This window comes from Rhinopithecus roxellana, chromosome 11 (genome assembly GCF_007565055.1).
Source record: "Rhinopithecus roxellana isolate Shanxi Qingling chromosome 11, ASM756505v1, whole genome shotgun sequence".
Taxonomy (NCBI): Eukaryota; Metazoa; Chordata; class Mammalia; order Primates; family Cercopithecidae; genus Rhinopithecus; species Rhinopithecus roxellana.
This window is the reverse complement of record NC_044559.1, coordinates 23,220,090-23,234,193: the sequence shown is the minus strand read 5'-3', so window position 1 is coordinate 23,234,193 and position 14,104 is coordinate 23,220,090. Positions and strand designations below refer to the sequence as shown.

The 14,104-nt window shown below is 41.6% G+C and overlaps 1 protein-coding gene and 1 long non-coding RNA gene across 6 annotated transcripts in view; both read left to right on the top strand.

Annotated features, from left to right (window-relative positions):
* The window catches only part of GBF1 (golgi brefeldin A resistant guanine nucleotide exchange factor 1), a 142,333-nt gene that overhangs the window by 38,957 nt on the left and 89,272 nt on the right, over nucleotides 1-14,104 (top strand). The gene's annotated exons all lie outside the window — the stretch shown is intronic.
* LOC104656514 lies at nucleotides 6,988-7,750 on the top strand. The gene is made up of 2 exons (XR_747141.2): nucleotides 6,988-7,201; nucleotides 7,516-7,750. It is a non-coding gene; the product is annotated as an uncharacterized LOC104656514 (long non-coding RNA).

Sequence of the window (14,104 nt, the reverse complement as noted above, 5' to 3'; positions counted from 1 at the left end):
TGAATTGAGCTGTGGTGGAAGAGGAGGAAATTGCTTACTGTGGTCTTGTATAATGTGAAATCTTTGTAAAGTCTCAATAGATATAAGTCTCCAAGGAGAGGAGACTTTGTAGCAGCTAAAGAAGCTTAGGTTCAGTGAGCCTCCCATGGAAATACAGACAGAGATGCCCACTGACATTTCTGCAACCAGTTTTGGTGAGTGGAAAACAACCAGGTATATTTCACTTTTGCAAGAATCCCAAGTGACCCTTTTGTACTATGGACTGAGGTGCCTGCTTGTCTCTACAAAAACTATAGAGGAGACATGACAGGCTTTTAACTGGAAATTGTTCATGGTTTCTTAGAAGGGAAGCTCATATCCTATTAAAGCACTTTAGAAAAATAAAGTCAAATTAGAGATACGAGGATCTTTTTTTTTCTTTTTCTTTTTTTTTTTTTTTTTGAGACGGAGTCTCGCTCTGTCGCCCAGGCTGGAGTGCAGTGGCCGGATCTCAGCTCACTGCAAGCTCCGCCCGCCTCCTGGGTTTACGCCATTCTCCTGCCTCAGCCTCACCTGGGACTACAGGTGCCCGCCAGCTCGCCCGGCTAGTTTTTTGTATTTTTTAGTAGAGACGGGGTTTCACCATGTTAGCCAGGATAGTCTCGGAGATACGAGGATCTTTACTTGCATTTTCAAGAACTTTTTTAAAAAATTGAAGTGAAATGCATATAACATAAAATTAACCATTTTAAAGTGAACAATATGGTGGCATTTAGTACAATCACAATGTACTCTATTTAATTCCAAAACATTTTCATCACCCCAAAAGGAAATCCTGTACCCATTAAGCAGTTGCTCCACACTTTCCCTTCCCCTCCAGCCCCTGGTAACCATCCATCTGCATTCTGTCTCTGTAAATTTACCTATTCTGGATATTTCATATAAATGGAATCATATAATATGTGACCTTTTATGTCTGGCTTCTTTCTCTTAACATAATGTTTTTGAGGGTCATCCATGCTGTAGCATGAATCAGCACTTCATTTCTTTTTAGGACTGAATAATATTCCATTGTGTGTGTATACCACAACTTGTTCATCCATTCATTCACTGATGGACCTTTGGACCATTTCTGCCTTTTGGAAATTATGAATAGTGCTGCTAGGGACATGTGTGTACATGTATTTGAGTACCTGATTTCAATTCCTTTGGATATATACCCTGGACTGGAATTGCTGGGTTATATGATAATTCTATGTTTAACTTTTTGAGTAACTGCCAAATATTTTTCTTTTTCTTTTTCTTTTTTTTTTTTTTTGAGACGCAGTCTTGCTCTGTCGCCCAGGCTGGAATGCAGTGGCCGGATCTCGGCTCACTGCAAGCTCCGCCTTCCGGGTTTACGCCATTCTCCTGCCTCAGCCTCCCAAGTAGCTGGGACTACAGGCGCCCGCCACCTCGCCAGGCTAGTTTTTTGTATTTTTTAGTAGTGACGGGGTTTCACTGGGTTAGCCAGGATGGTCTCCATCTCCTGACCTCGTGATCCGCCCGTCTCGGCCTCCCAAAGTGCTGGGATTACAGGCTTGAGCTACCGCACCTGGCCTCTTTTTTTTTTTTTTTGAGATGGAGTCTGGCTCTGTTGCCCAGGCTAGAGTGCAGTGGCGCGATCTCGGCTCACTGCAACCTCTGACTCCCGGGTTCACGTCATTCTCCTGCCTCAGCCTCCCAAGTAGCTGGGACTACAGGTGCCTGCCACCACGCCCGGCTAATTTTTTGTATTTTTAGTGGAGACGGGGTTTCACCGTGTTAGCCAGGATGGCCTCGATCTCCTGACCTAGTGATCTGCCGGCCTCGGCCTCCCAAAGTGCTGGGATTACAGGCGTGAGCCACCGTGTCCAGCCATGCCCGTTTTCTGTAGCAGCTGAACCATATTACATTCCCACCAAGAATGCATGAGGGTTCCAGCTTTTCCACAACCTTACCAACACTTGTTATTCGTGTTTGTTTGTTTGTTTTACTATAGCTTCAAAAGCTTTTGAAACTGGATAGGACTTTGATGGTAAAGCTCCTTTCAGTTCTTATGGATCTTCTGACATGCTTCTCTCCTGAAATAACTGGATGGCTCTTCTGGGCCAAATAAGGTTTTGAGGTTTTAGCTTTTATACTAAAGGATTACTTTCTTCCAAAATTTGCAATAAACAGCCATCACAGTTTTTACAGATTTTACAGGTTGCCTAGACAGGGTCAAATTCTGACTTGCCAAAAGAAGAGTGACAGTTACACTCTGGGTCTTGGAAGTAGATGGTGGTATTTCTGGTTTCATTTGCCATCAGAATCCTGGACCAGGCAATAGACTATATAGTCAGTTCAGTTTGCTTACAGATTACCAGCTCATCTTCCGGCTTACAGAATAACCTTCTGGGGAGGGAGGTAACGCTAATTCCTGATCAATGACTGGATGTTACTTCACCACTACTTATAATGATATTATATACAGATATTAAAACTCTAATGTTCCCATCTCCTTACTGTGTGGCTGGGTGGTTTCTTATTTTGATGTCTTCTACATCAAACTATTGAGTTCCTAAGCGTTCTCTTCTTACCCCTCTCTTTTTTAGTCTCTCAATTTCTGCTTCTTGCATCTATATAGTTTGTGATTTGTCTAATAGTAGTCATTGTGATTAATGTTTTCATTTGTTTTTCTTTTGTGAAAATTATTTTCTTCTTGTGAAAGGTGAAAATTATTTTCTTCTTGTGAAAGGTGAAAATTAATTTCTTCTTGTGAAAGGAGAAAACTGTTGCAGAAATCTAGGACACTGGAACTTCCAGCTCTCTCAGTTTTTTCTAGAATTGTAGCTTTCCTTCCTTTTTTTCTTGACTGTTTTCTCCAGTTTATATGGTGAGTGGTAGGTTTTTCTAACTTTTAGAAAAAAAATTATTTTGCTATTTAATGTGTTTGCTGTATTTCCTTGAAATATTGTAAATCAGAATACATTTTAGTGTTTATTGCTGCCATTGGTTGCTTTAAAAAAAGAGGTTGAACCTGTTTTCAAAGTAAACAGAAAATTGTAGCCTCTGCTTACCTTCCACCTTTCCTCACCACAATACACAGTGGTGTTGGGTTTGCAAATTCATCCTAACCATTTGATCAAAGTCAGGCTTTGAACAAGGCTTTATAGTGAGGTGTGGTGAATGACAGGTATGTCTGGATTTGGCCTTGAGAGATTTGGGGATGTAAAAGCATGAGGGTTTTTTTTTTTCTTTCTTTCTTTCTCTTCTCCTAATGTACTGTGGTCTATAATAGGTTGAGTTGTAACATTCATTAAACCACTCCTCGCATTCCCTGTTTTCAAAGCTTATCAGGATAACTTTGATTTAGTTATTTGGAACCAAAAAGGCAGTTTGTGGAGCCTGGTCTGGAGCTGTGTAGCAGTAATATATCAGAGATCAGACTTAGGTCCCAGTGGGATTATTCCTCGGGATTTATTTGCCTGGAAGTACACACAGGAGCCAAATGGTATGTATGGAAAGCTTTGCTGGAATGCAAATTGGACACATTTTGTTGGGACCTGCAGGGGATTTTCACTGCTTCATAATTTTTCAAAGGTTTGTTATACATCAGACAGCCACTGCCTCTTCTTTAAATCTTTAAATCCCCCCTCTTTTTCCTGTTGTAAAGGTCAGATTTTTTTTGACAACTGTGTGCAGGAACAAGATTTGCTAAATCCCTTCATTTTTATTCATACAAATATCGGAATTCAGTGAGCATCAGTTATTCCAGCATTTAGAGGTGAGGAAAACTCAGGGAGAAGCTTGTGAATCTCAGCTTTGTGCTAGGCATATATCTCTGGGGATAAATTTGCTGCCTCAACTTTAACCCCTTGACTGCTCTGATGTGAGACAACACCCTTACAATGGCTGCCTTTTATGTGAAACCTACCCTTAACTAACCCCCATTTATGGCTGTAGGAGATGTAATATAATTACTGGGAGGGGACTGTGTTGGACTCTTCTGATGGGGCCTTTTTGGCTGTGACAAGCCTTAGATTAGTGTCGGAAGAGAAGGACAATTCATTCCCTCCATTGGAGCCCCTTCTTTAGGCGTATTTAGCTTTTAATCGTTATCATAAGCAATAACCACTTTTAATTTGCAGATGATTCTTTCTCAACCAATAGATGAAATCATGATATCAAATGGTACATTTCCCCATCAAACTTGCTTAGTTTGATGTTATGTTATTATGTTATCTATTGCTGGGTAACAAATTACCCCAACAAATTACCTCTCCTACCCATCTATTGCTGGGTAGCAAATTACTCCCCAAAATGTGGCAGCTTAAATTAAAAAAAAAAAAATTAAAATATTTCACAGAGTTTCTTTTCTTTTCTTTTTTTTTTTTTTTTTTTTTTGAGATGAGGTCTCACTATGTTGCCCAGGCTACTCTCAAACTCTGGGGTTCAAGTGATCCTCCCACCTTGGCCTCCCAAAGTGCTGGGATTACAGGCATGAGCCACTGTACCTGGCCTATTTCACAGTTTTTAAGGGTCAGGAATCTGGGAGCTGCTTAGCTAGTGGTTCTGACTGAGGGTATCTCAAGATGTCAGCCAGGGCAGCAGTCATTTGAAGGGCTGGGCTGGAAGATCCATTTCCAAGTTCATTCATGTGGTTGTTGGCCAGAGGCCTCAGTTCCTCATAATGTGGGCCTCTCAATAGGACTGCTCACAGCATGGAAACTAGCTTCTCCATAGGTGAATGATCCAAGAGAGAGAGAGCAGAAGCCACACTTCCTTTTCTGACCCAACCTCAGAAGTAAACCTCAGGAGTAACCATCACTCCTGCTATATTAGTCACACAGACCAACCTAGATACGTAAAGATGTAATCTTTGGGGACATCACTGAGAGTCATCTTCGAGGCTGGCCTTGCAGGAAGTTAAATGGAAATTTTTAGATGTTCACTGGGACTGAAAGATTTATTTTTTTTAATCTGAAAAATTCTGTTCTCCCCAGTCAGCCCTGTTTCCCTGTCTTCTCCCAAACCTTTATGTCTCTGAAATTGCCCAATATGTATATGGCAAATATGTATGTGAATACTGCTGTAACATGTTATTCTCTTTCTCTTCCATTGTTATCCCAGCCATAAGCGCTAGTAAAAACTTTCCGTTTTTCTAAAGCAAGCCAGTAAGCATGATCAATCTACCTCCTCTACCCCTGTTCCTCTGGGACATCCATGGCAGCTGGTCAAAGGAGCCTTCTGCTCATGAGAGCACTTCAACTGGATTCAGATAATCCTTTGTGGTTCCCCCACCTGTTTACCACCGATCCTCTAAAATTTGGTGCAAATGAACTAGACTGACTAGAGTTACAGTGTTACCATGTTTTTTTTTTTTTTTTTTAATTAAGTTCTAGGGTACATGTGCACAACGTGCAGGTTTGTTACATATGTATACATGTGCCATGTTGGTGTGCTGCACTCATTTACATTAGGTATATCTCCTAATGCTATCCCTCCCTCCTTCCCCCTCCCCACAATAGGCCCCGTTGTGTGATGTTCCCCTGCCTGTGTCCAAGTGATCTCATTGTTCAGTTCCCACCTATGAGTGAGAACATGCGGTGTTTGGTTTTCTGTTCCTGTGAAAGTTTGCTGAGAATGATGGTTTCCAGCTGCGTCCATGTCCCTACAAAGGACACGAACTCATCTTTTTTTATGGCTGCATAGTATTCCATGGTGTATATGTGCCACATTTTCTTAATCCATTCTGTCACTGATGGACATTTGGGTTGATTCCAAGTCTTTGCTATTGTGAATAGTGCTGCAATAAACATACGTGTGCATGTGTCTTTATAGCAGCATGATTTATAATCCTTTGGGTATATACCCGGTAATGGGATGGCTGGGTCAAAAGGTATTTCTAGTTCTAGATCCTTGAGGAATCGCCACACTGTTTTCCACAATGGTTGAACTAGTTTACAGTCCCACCAACAGTGTAAAAGTGTTCCTATTTCTTCACATCCTCTCTAGCACCTGTTGTTTCTTGACTTTTTAATGATTGCCATTCTAACTGGTGTGAGATGATATCTCATTGTGGTTTTGATTTGCATTTCTCTGATGGCGAGTGATGATGAGCATTTTTTCACGTCCATGTTTTTTTCAGACTGAGATACATAATGATATGAGCTCTTTTTGGATTCTATCCAGGATCTCCAAAATGAAGATAAAGACCTAATGCTTGGGAGTGATTTAAAAACGAAATTACTTGTTTGTCACTAGATAGATTCATCTGGTCCTTTGTATACCAGTCAGATAAGAGTCTTAGGAGTTGGCTGCATGTGGTGGCTCAAGCCTATAATTGCAGTATTTTGAGACGCTGAGGCAGGCGGATTACTTGTGGCCAGGAGTTCGAGACCAGCCTGGATAACACAGTGAAACCCCATCTCAACAGAAAATACAAAAAAATTATCTGGGTGTGGTGATGCATGCTTGTAATCCCAGCTACTTGGAAGGCTGAGGCATGAGAATCACTTCAACCCAGGAAACGGAAGTTATAGTGAGCCAAGATCACGCCACTGCACTCCAGTCTGGGTGACAGAGTGAGACTCTGTCTCAGAAAGAAAAAAAAAAAGCCTTAGGAGTTATGTACTATTCTTCACCTTTCTAGTACAAGCAAGTCGATAGCCACAGTGATGAGGAATGCACAGGTAGACCCTAAAGCTAACCAGGGACACTGTCCTGCCTCTGTGTTTGGTAATCATTTCAGCTATGCAGTTTCATTGATGTCTTTCCCTCCTTGGTACATACCTTACTCTATACCTGATAATAGAAATCCTTGTGAGAATATACTTACTGAGCTCTTGGTGACAGGAGGTGGGTGGAAGTGTGGGGCAGGGAACAGGGGTGTGGTTGTTAAAATGGAGAATCAGTTTACTTTTTCAAAAATTCTGGAAGCCAGACATGGTGGCATGTCCATGGTGCAGTAGCATGGTGGCATCCCAGCTACTTGGGAGGCTAAGGCAAGAGGATCATTTGAGCCCGGGTGTTTGAGACTAGCCTGAGCAACACAGTGAGACCCTGTCTCAAAACAAACAAAAATTCCAGAGCATCTTTGGCTTCCTAGGAAATAGCCTAAGGCTATAAATAAACCCTGGCCTCATATTCCTGTTGTCATTTATTGGCCTAGTAGACAATTCATAACTGGGAAAATCCTTTGGGTATTTTTTTGATTTAGGTTTTTTTTTTTTTTTTTTGAGACGAAGTCTCGCTCTGTAGTCTGGGCTGGAGTGCGGTGGCCGGATCTCAGCTCACTGCAAGCTCCGCCTCCCGGGTTTACGCCATTCTCCCGCCTCAGCCTCCCGAGTAACTGGGACTACAGGCGCCCGCCACATCGCCCAGCTAGTTTTTTTTTTGTATTTTTTTAGTAGAGACGGGGTTTCACCGTGTTAGCCAGGATGGTCTCGATCTCCTGACCTCGTGATCCACCCGTCTCGACCTCCCAAAGTGCTGGGATTACAGGCTTGAGCCACCGCGCCTGGCCTGATTTAGGTTTTATAGAATCAGAGAGTTTCCAAAATTGTGTTTAACTTTCTGTAGAAGACTATAAATAAAAGTAACAAAGCAGGCAAACAAGAACAAAAACCTTTGTACCATCAAATCACTAGGCCAGGTGTGGTGGCTCATGTCTATAATTCCAGCACTTTGAGAGAGGCCTAGGCAGGAGGATTGCTTGAGCACAGGAGTTCAAGACCAGCCTGGGCAACATAGTGGGACCCCGTCTGTAAAAAAAAAATTTAAATTAGCTGGGCGTGGTGGCAAGTGCCTGTAGTCCCAGTTACTCAGGAGGCTGTGACAGGAGGATTGCTTGAGCCCAGGAGGTCAAGACTTCAGGTGAGCCATAATCATGCCACTTTCCAGCCTGGGCAACAGAGTGAGACACAAAATCACAAAAACACAAAAATCACTATTTATCTTCTCTAACCGTTACCATTATGTAAACATAATTTAGTAGTTTAATCAGTATGCCATATTATTTTTTATTCCTTTTATTCATTTAGTATCTTCTTTTTTTTGAGACAGAATCTTGCTCTGTTGCCCCTGCTGGAGTGCAGTGGTGCGATCTTGGCTCACTGCAGGCTCCACCTCCCAGGTTCACACCATTCTCCTGCCTCAGCCTCCTGAGTACCTGGGACTACAGGCACCCGCCACCAGCCCCGGCTACTTTATTTTTGTATTTTTAGTAGAGACGGGGTTTCACCGTATTAGCCAGGATGATCTCAATCTCCTGACCTCGTGATCCACCAACCTCGGCCTCCCAAAGTGCTGGGATTACAGGCATGAGCCACTGCGCCTGGCCTAGTATCATTTTTTAAAGTATATTTTTATAGGCACTCTAGAACCTTGCTGAAATTGGCTCAGGATACTCTTCAGTGGGGCCAGAAGTTCTTAGCATAATTTCATACAGAATTTTTCATGCATTTACCTATGTATTTATCATCTTTAATGACAATATAAAAATACATTGAACCAGAATGCCGTAGATTAACTATCCTTTTTAAATTTTGATTCGTTATATGTAGTACAACCTTATCTCTGTATTGATAATACTGTTTTTCTTTTTCTTTTTTATATTTTTAATTTTTAATTTAATTTAAATTTTCAGACAGGATCTCTGTTGCCCAGGCTGGAATGCAGTAGTGCAATCACGGCTCACTGCGGCCTTGACCTCCTGGGCTTAGATGATCCTCCATCTCAGCCTCCCTGAGTAGCTGGGACTACAGGTGTGTGCCACCACTCCTGGCTAATTTTTATATATTAATATTTTGTAGAGATGGGTTTTTGCCATGTTGCCCAGGCTAGTCTCGAACTCCTGGGCAAAAGCAATCCACCCACCTGAGCTTCCCAAAGTGTTGGGATTACAGGCGTGAGCCACCACACCCAGCCTGCTTTTTTTTAAAATTATTTTCTTGAAGTAATAGTCCTATTAGTAGAGTGGATTTTGTAGCTATGCTGCATCCTATATGGAGTTTTTTAACTTCTCTTTAATTTTGCTAATTTAATAAACAAGATGATGCTTTTATAATTTGTTTCACATTTCTTTAATTACTAACATTTTCTCAAGTGTTTTACTGTTTGAGGTTTTTCTTATTGAATTATCTGTTCTTATCTCTTGACCACTTATTGGACAGAAGTTGGATAGGAACCTTTTGGATTTGTATTACATGTATCAAGTTCTTTCATATCTGGATAGTGTGTTTTTTATTGCCAAGTCTCTCTTTTTTTGTTTTTCCATTTCTATGAACTATTCACCGCTTGTTTGTTTGTTTTAAATAATACCCAGACTGTTCTGAGACTATAGGCTATTTCAAACTTAGGTAGTAGTGGTATTTTTTATCTTTAACAGAGAAGTGCATATGTATCAACTAGTTTATTTGCATTTGAACTGTAGAAATGAGAGGTCCTGGCTGAACTTTTGGCATGGGAGTGTACATGGGAGCAGTGTATGTGGAGAGCAGGCTATCCATGATAGAAGGAGGGGAGTTGAGGACAAGGCTGACACCAGGCCTATAAATACCCTAAGGTTTAGCTTTGTACTTTGAAATAGGAATTAGGTCACTTTTATTGTCTTCTGCATACTTTTTACTGGTTGGCCATGGAGAAAAGGCATTAGGACTTTTAGAGGAAGTGTTACTGTTTCCAGCTCTCAGAAAAGTGGAAAGTGCTGATACTGGTCAGCTCTTCCTCTTGTTTTCTCATTTCTGTTAGACTGAGGTGACCAAATGGAAAGTGTGGGAGTAGAGACTTGATATTCGGCTTCCTAAGTAAGAAGTGGATTTCTGAATGGTGGAAGGCCTTGCCTGTATCCCTTTGCCATGGCACCATGCCTTGGACAGATGGATGGGGAGCTGGTTACCCAGCATCTGTTATTCTCCTTACCATTGACAAAGGTTCTCTTTTACCTTTATCATAGGCTGCTGTGTCCAGTCATTCTAACTGGGCTCTCTGCGGAGGGACCCAGACCCCTAGAACTTTTTTTTTTTTTTTTTTTTTTTTTTTTGAGATGGAATCTTGCTGTCACCCAGGCTGGAGTACAGTGGCGCGATCTCACCTCACCGCAAGCTCTACCTCCTGGGCTCACGCCATTCTCCTGCCTCAGCCTCCCAAGTAGCTGGGACTACAGGCGCCCGCCACCACGCCCGGCTAATTTTTTGTATTTTTAGTAGAGACAGGGTTTCACTGTGTTAACCAGGATGGTCTCGATCTCCTGACCTCGTGATCCGCCCGCTTCAGCCTCCCAAAGTGCTGGAATTACAGGAATGAGCCCCCATGCCCGGCCCCTAGAACTTTTTCTAAGGTCCTAGTTTCTAGTATTCTTTTTGGCCTTTCCATTTTCTTCTCTAAAATAAGAAAATTCTGAAATCTCTGGGACAAACAGAAAAGAAAAAGTAATTTAAATAATAAAAAAATAAGAAAATTGGACCAAACGATCTCTTAAGTATGATGTATATATGTACTTGTTAATTAAAGACAGGGCCTTGCTCTGACACCCAGGCTGGAGTGAGTGGTACAATCATGCAATACTTCACCAGAGCCTTGAACTCCTGGGTTCAAGCAGTCCTCAGCCTCTCCAGTAGCTGGGGCTACAGATGTGTGCCACCATTCTCGGCTACTTTATTTTTTCATATTTTTAGAGATAGGGGTCTCGCTGTGTAGCCCAGGCTGGCCTTGAACTCCTGCCTCAAGTATTCTTCTCACCTTGGTCTCCCAAAGTGCTGGGATTGCAGGCATGAGCCACTATGCCTGGCTGAAATGATCTCTGAAGTCCCCAAAGTCCTAAGATTTTTTGGAGTTTGATGTCTTCCCACACAAGTTTGGAAATACTTTCAGAGGGATTCTATTCCATATGAATGTCATTGCAATTTTAATGAAAATTTTGATGTAGCAATATTATATATTTTAAAGAGGTAAATATAACACAGTCTTCTGTGCATTTTGAGGTAGTCTAACTGTATAATTTTCCTTTGTCTTTCCGTTGTCCAGTTGTCAGTTTTCAGATAAATTCTGCTTCAAACTTGCTATGTAAGCTTCTGTTGGACATTTAGTTTCAAATTATTGTTTCCAAAATCTTTGTATTTCTTTAAATTTTCAGTCATTCTTAAAAATAGATTAATATAAGGCCGGGCGCGGTGGCTCAAGCCTGTAATCCCAGCACTTTGGGAGGCCGAGACGGGCAGATCATGAGGTCAGGAGATCAAGACCATCCTGCCTAACCTGGTGAAACCCCGTCTCTACTAAAAAATACAAAAAACTAGCCGGGCGAGGTGGCGAGCGCCTGTAGTCCCAGCTACTGGGGAGGCTGAGGCAGGAGAATGGCGTGAACCCGGGAGGCGGAGCTTGCAGTGAGCTGAGATCCGGCCACTGCACTCCAGGCTGGGCGACAGATTGAGACTCTGTCTCAAAAAAAAAAAAAAAAAATAGATTAATATTGCATGAATGTCAAGAGAACCTCTTGTATTTTCATTAAAAAATTTTAATCATTAAACTGTACTGCATTGTCTCTATATTAATTTATCTGAAGATGCATCAGTGTACAGTCGTATGCTGCATAACAACATTTCAGTCAACAGTGGACCCCATGCATGATAGTGGGCCCATAAGATTATAATGAAGGTAAAAAATTCCTATCACTTAGTGATGTTGTAGCCATCATAATGTCATAGAATAACATACCACTCGTGTGTTTGTGGTGATGCTGTTGTAAACAAACCTGTGCTGCCAGTCGTATAAAACCATAGCATATAAATTATATACAGTATATAATACTTGATAATAAATGACCGTTACTGGTTTATATATTTAATATATATCATTGTTTTAGAATGTACTCTTTCTACTTATCAAGAAAAAGAGTTAACTGTTAAATAGCTTTAGGCAGGTCTTTCAGGAGGTATTCCAGAAAGCATTATCTTCATAGGAGATGACAGCTTCATAGGTGTTATTGCCCTGAAGACCTTCCAGTGGGACAAGCTGTGGAGGTGGAAACAAGTGATATTGATGATCCTGACACTCTCTAGGCCTAGGCCAATGTGAGTGTTTGTGGCTTAGTTTTTAACAAAAAAGTTTAAAAAGTAAAAAATAAAAAATTTAAAAACAGAAGAAACATCATATAATAAAGATACAAGAAAATACTTTGTACAACTGTAGTTTTTTTTTTTTTTTTGAGATGGAGTCTCACTCTGTCGCTCAGGCTGGAGTGCAGTGGTGCGATCTTGGCTCACTGCAAGCTCCACCTCCTGGGTTCACGCCATTCTCCTGCCTCAGCCTCCCAAATAGCTGGGACTACAGGCGCCTGCCACCACACCAGGCTAATTTTTTGTATATTTAGTAGAGACGGGGTTTCACTGTGTTAGCCAGGATGGTCTCGATCTCCTGACCTCGTGATCCACCCAACTCGGCCTCCCAAAGTGCTGGGATTACCGTCATAAGCCACCGTGCTCAGCTGTAGTATGTGTGTTTTAAGCTAAGTATTATTATAAAAGTCCAAAAGCTTAAAAAAATTTAAAAGTTATAAGGTAAATTATGGTAAGCTAAAGTTAATTAATGAAGAAAGAAAAATCTTTTTTCAAAATAAATTTAGTGTCGCCTAAGCATAGTGTTTATAAAGTTTGCAGCAGCATACAGCAATGTCCTAGGGCTTCACATTCACTCACTGTTCACTCATTGACTTATCCAGAGCAACTTGCAGTCCTGCAGGCTCCATTCATTGTAAGTACCCTGCACAGGTTTGCCATTTTCTATCTTTTTTTCGTTTTGTTTTTTGTTTTTTGAGACCGAGTCTTGCTCCGTTGTCCAGGCTGGAGTGCAGTGGCACAATCTTGGCTCACTGCAACCTCTGCCTCCCAAGTTCAAGCGATTCTCCTGCCTCAGCCTCCCGAGTAGTTGGGACTACAGGCGCCTGTCACCATGCCTGGCTAATTTTTTATATTTTTAGTAGAAACGGGGTTTCACCATGTTAACCAGGATTGTCTCAATCTCCTGACCATCCACCCACCTCAGCCTCCCAAAGTGCTGGGATTACAGGCGTGAGCCACTGTTCCTGGCCCATTTTGTATCTTTTATGCAGTATTTTTACTGTACTTTTTCTGTGTTTAGATATACAAATCCTTACCATTGTGTTAAAATTGCTTACAGTGTATAGTATTCAGTACTGTAACAGGCTGTACAGTTTTGTAGCCTAGAAGCAATAGGCTATACCATATAGCCTAGATAAGTAATAGGCTATACCATGTAGGTTTGTATAAGCATACTCTATGATTTTTGCACAACAATGAAATCACCTAAGAATGCATTTCTAGCCGGGCGCGGTGGCTCACGCCTGTAATCCCAGCACTTTGGGAGGCCGAGGCGGGCGGATCACAAGGTCAGGAGATCGAGACCATCCTGGCTAACATGGTGAAACCCTGTCTCTACTAAAAATACAAAAAATTAGCCGGGCGTGGTGGTGGGCGCCTGTAGTCCCAGCTACTCAGGAGGCTGAGGCAGGAGAATGGCATGAACCCGGGAGGCGGAGCTTGCAGTGAGGTGAGATCGCGCCACTGCACTCCAGCCTGGGGGACAGAGCAAGACTCCGTCTCAAAAAAAAAAGAAAAAGAATGCATTTCTTAGAATGTGTCTCTGTCCTTAAGCAATGAATGCATATTAGTTAAGCCTGTGAGGTAGGCCTGAGGATGTGGAATAGCAGACACCAATATATCCTAATCCCAAGAGGGAACTTCTTTCATCTCTTTTAGTAGATTCTTTTGGAATTTACTTCCATATTTCTAATTAACAAGTGTGTATTGCTGCTTCTTAGTTTTTCGGATTAAAGGATAGAGCTCTACTCATTTGTTTTGTTTCTTTGTCAATATTTACAAAAGTGAAGTTATCTTAGAACTGGAAGAGACTTCAGATCCTCCAGAGAACCAAACTCAAAAAATGTCAAGGGCTTGGCAGATAACTGAAATGAAAAGAATAGGGAGTAGTATGGACTGTGGCAGACTAGAATTCTATGCCATCTAAGGACATTCAGTTTTAACTCTGCACATATCAAACAGTTGCAATATATGGACCTTGTTTGGATAGCAATTTATACAACAAA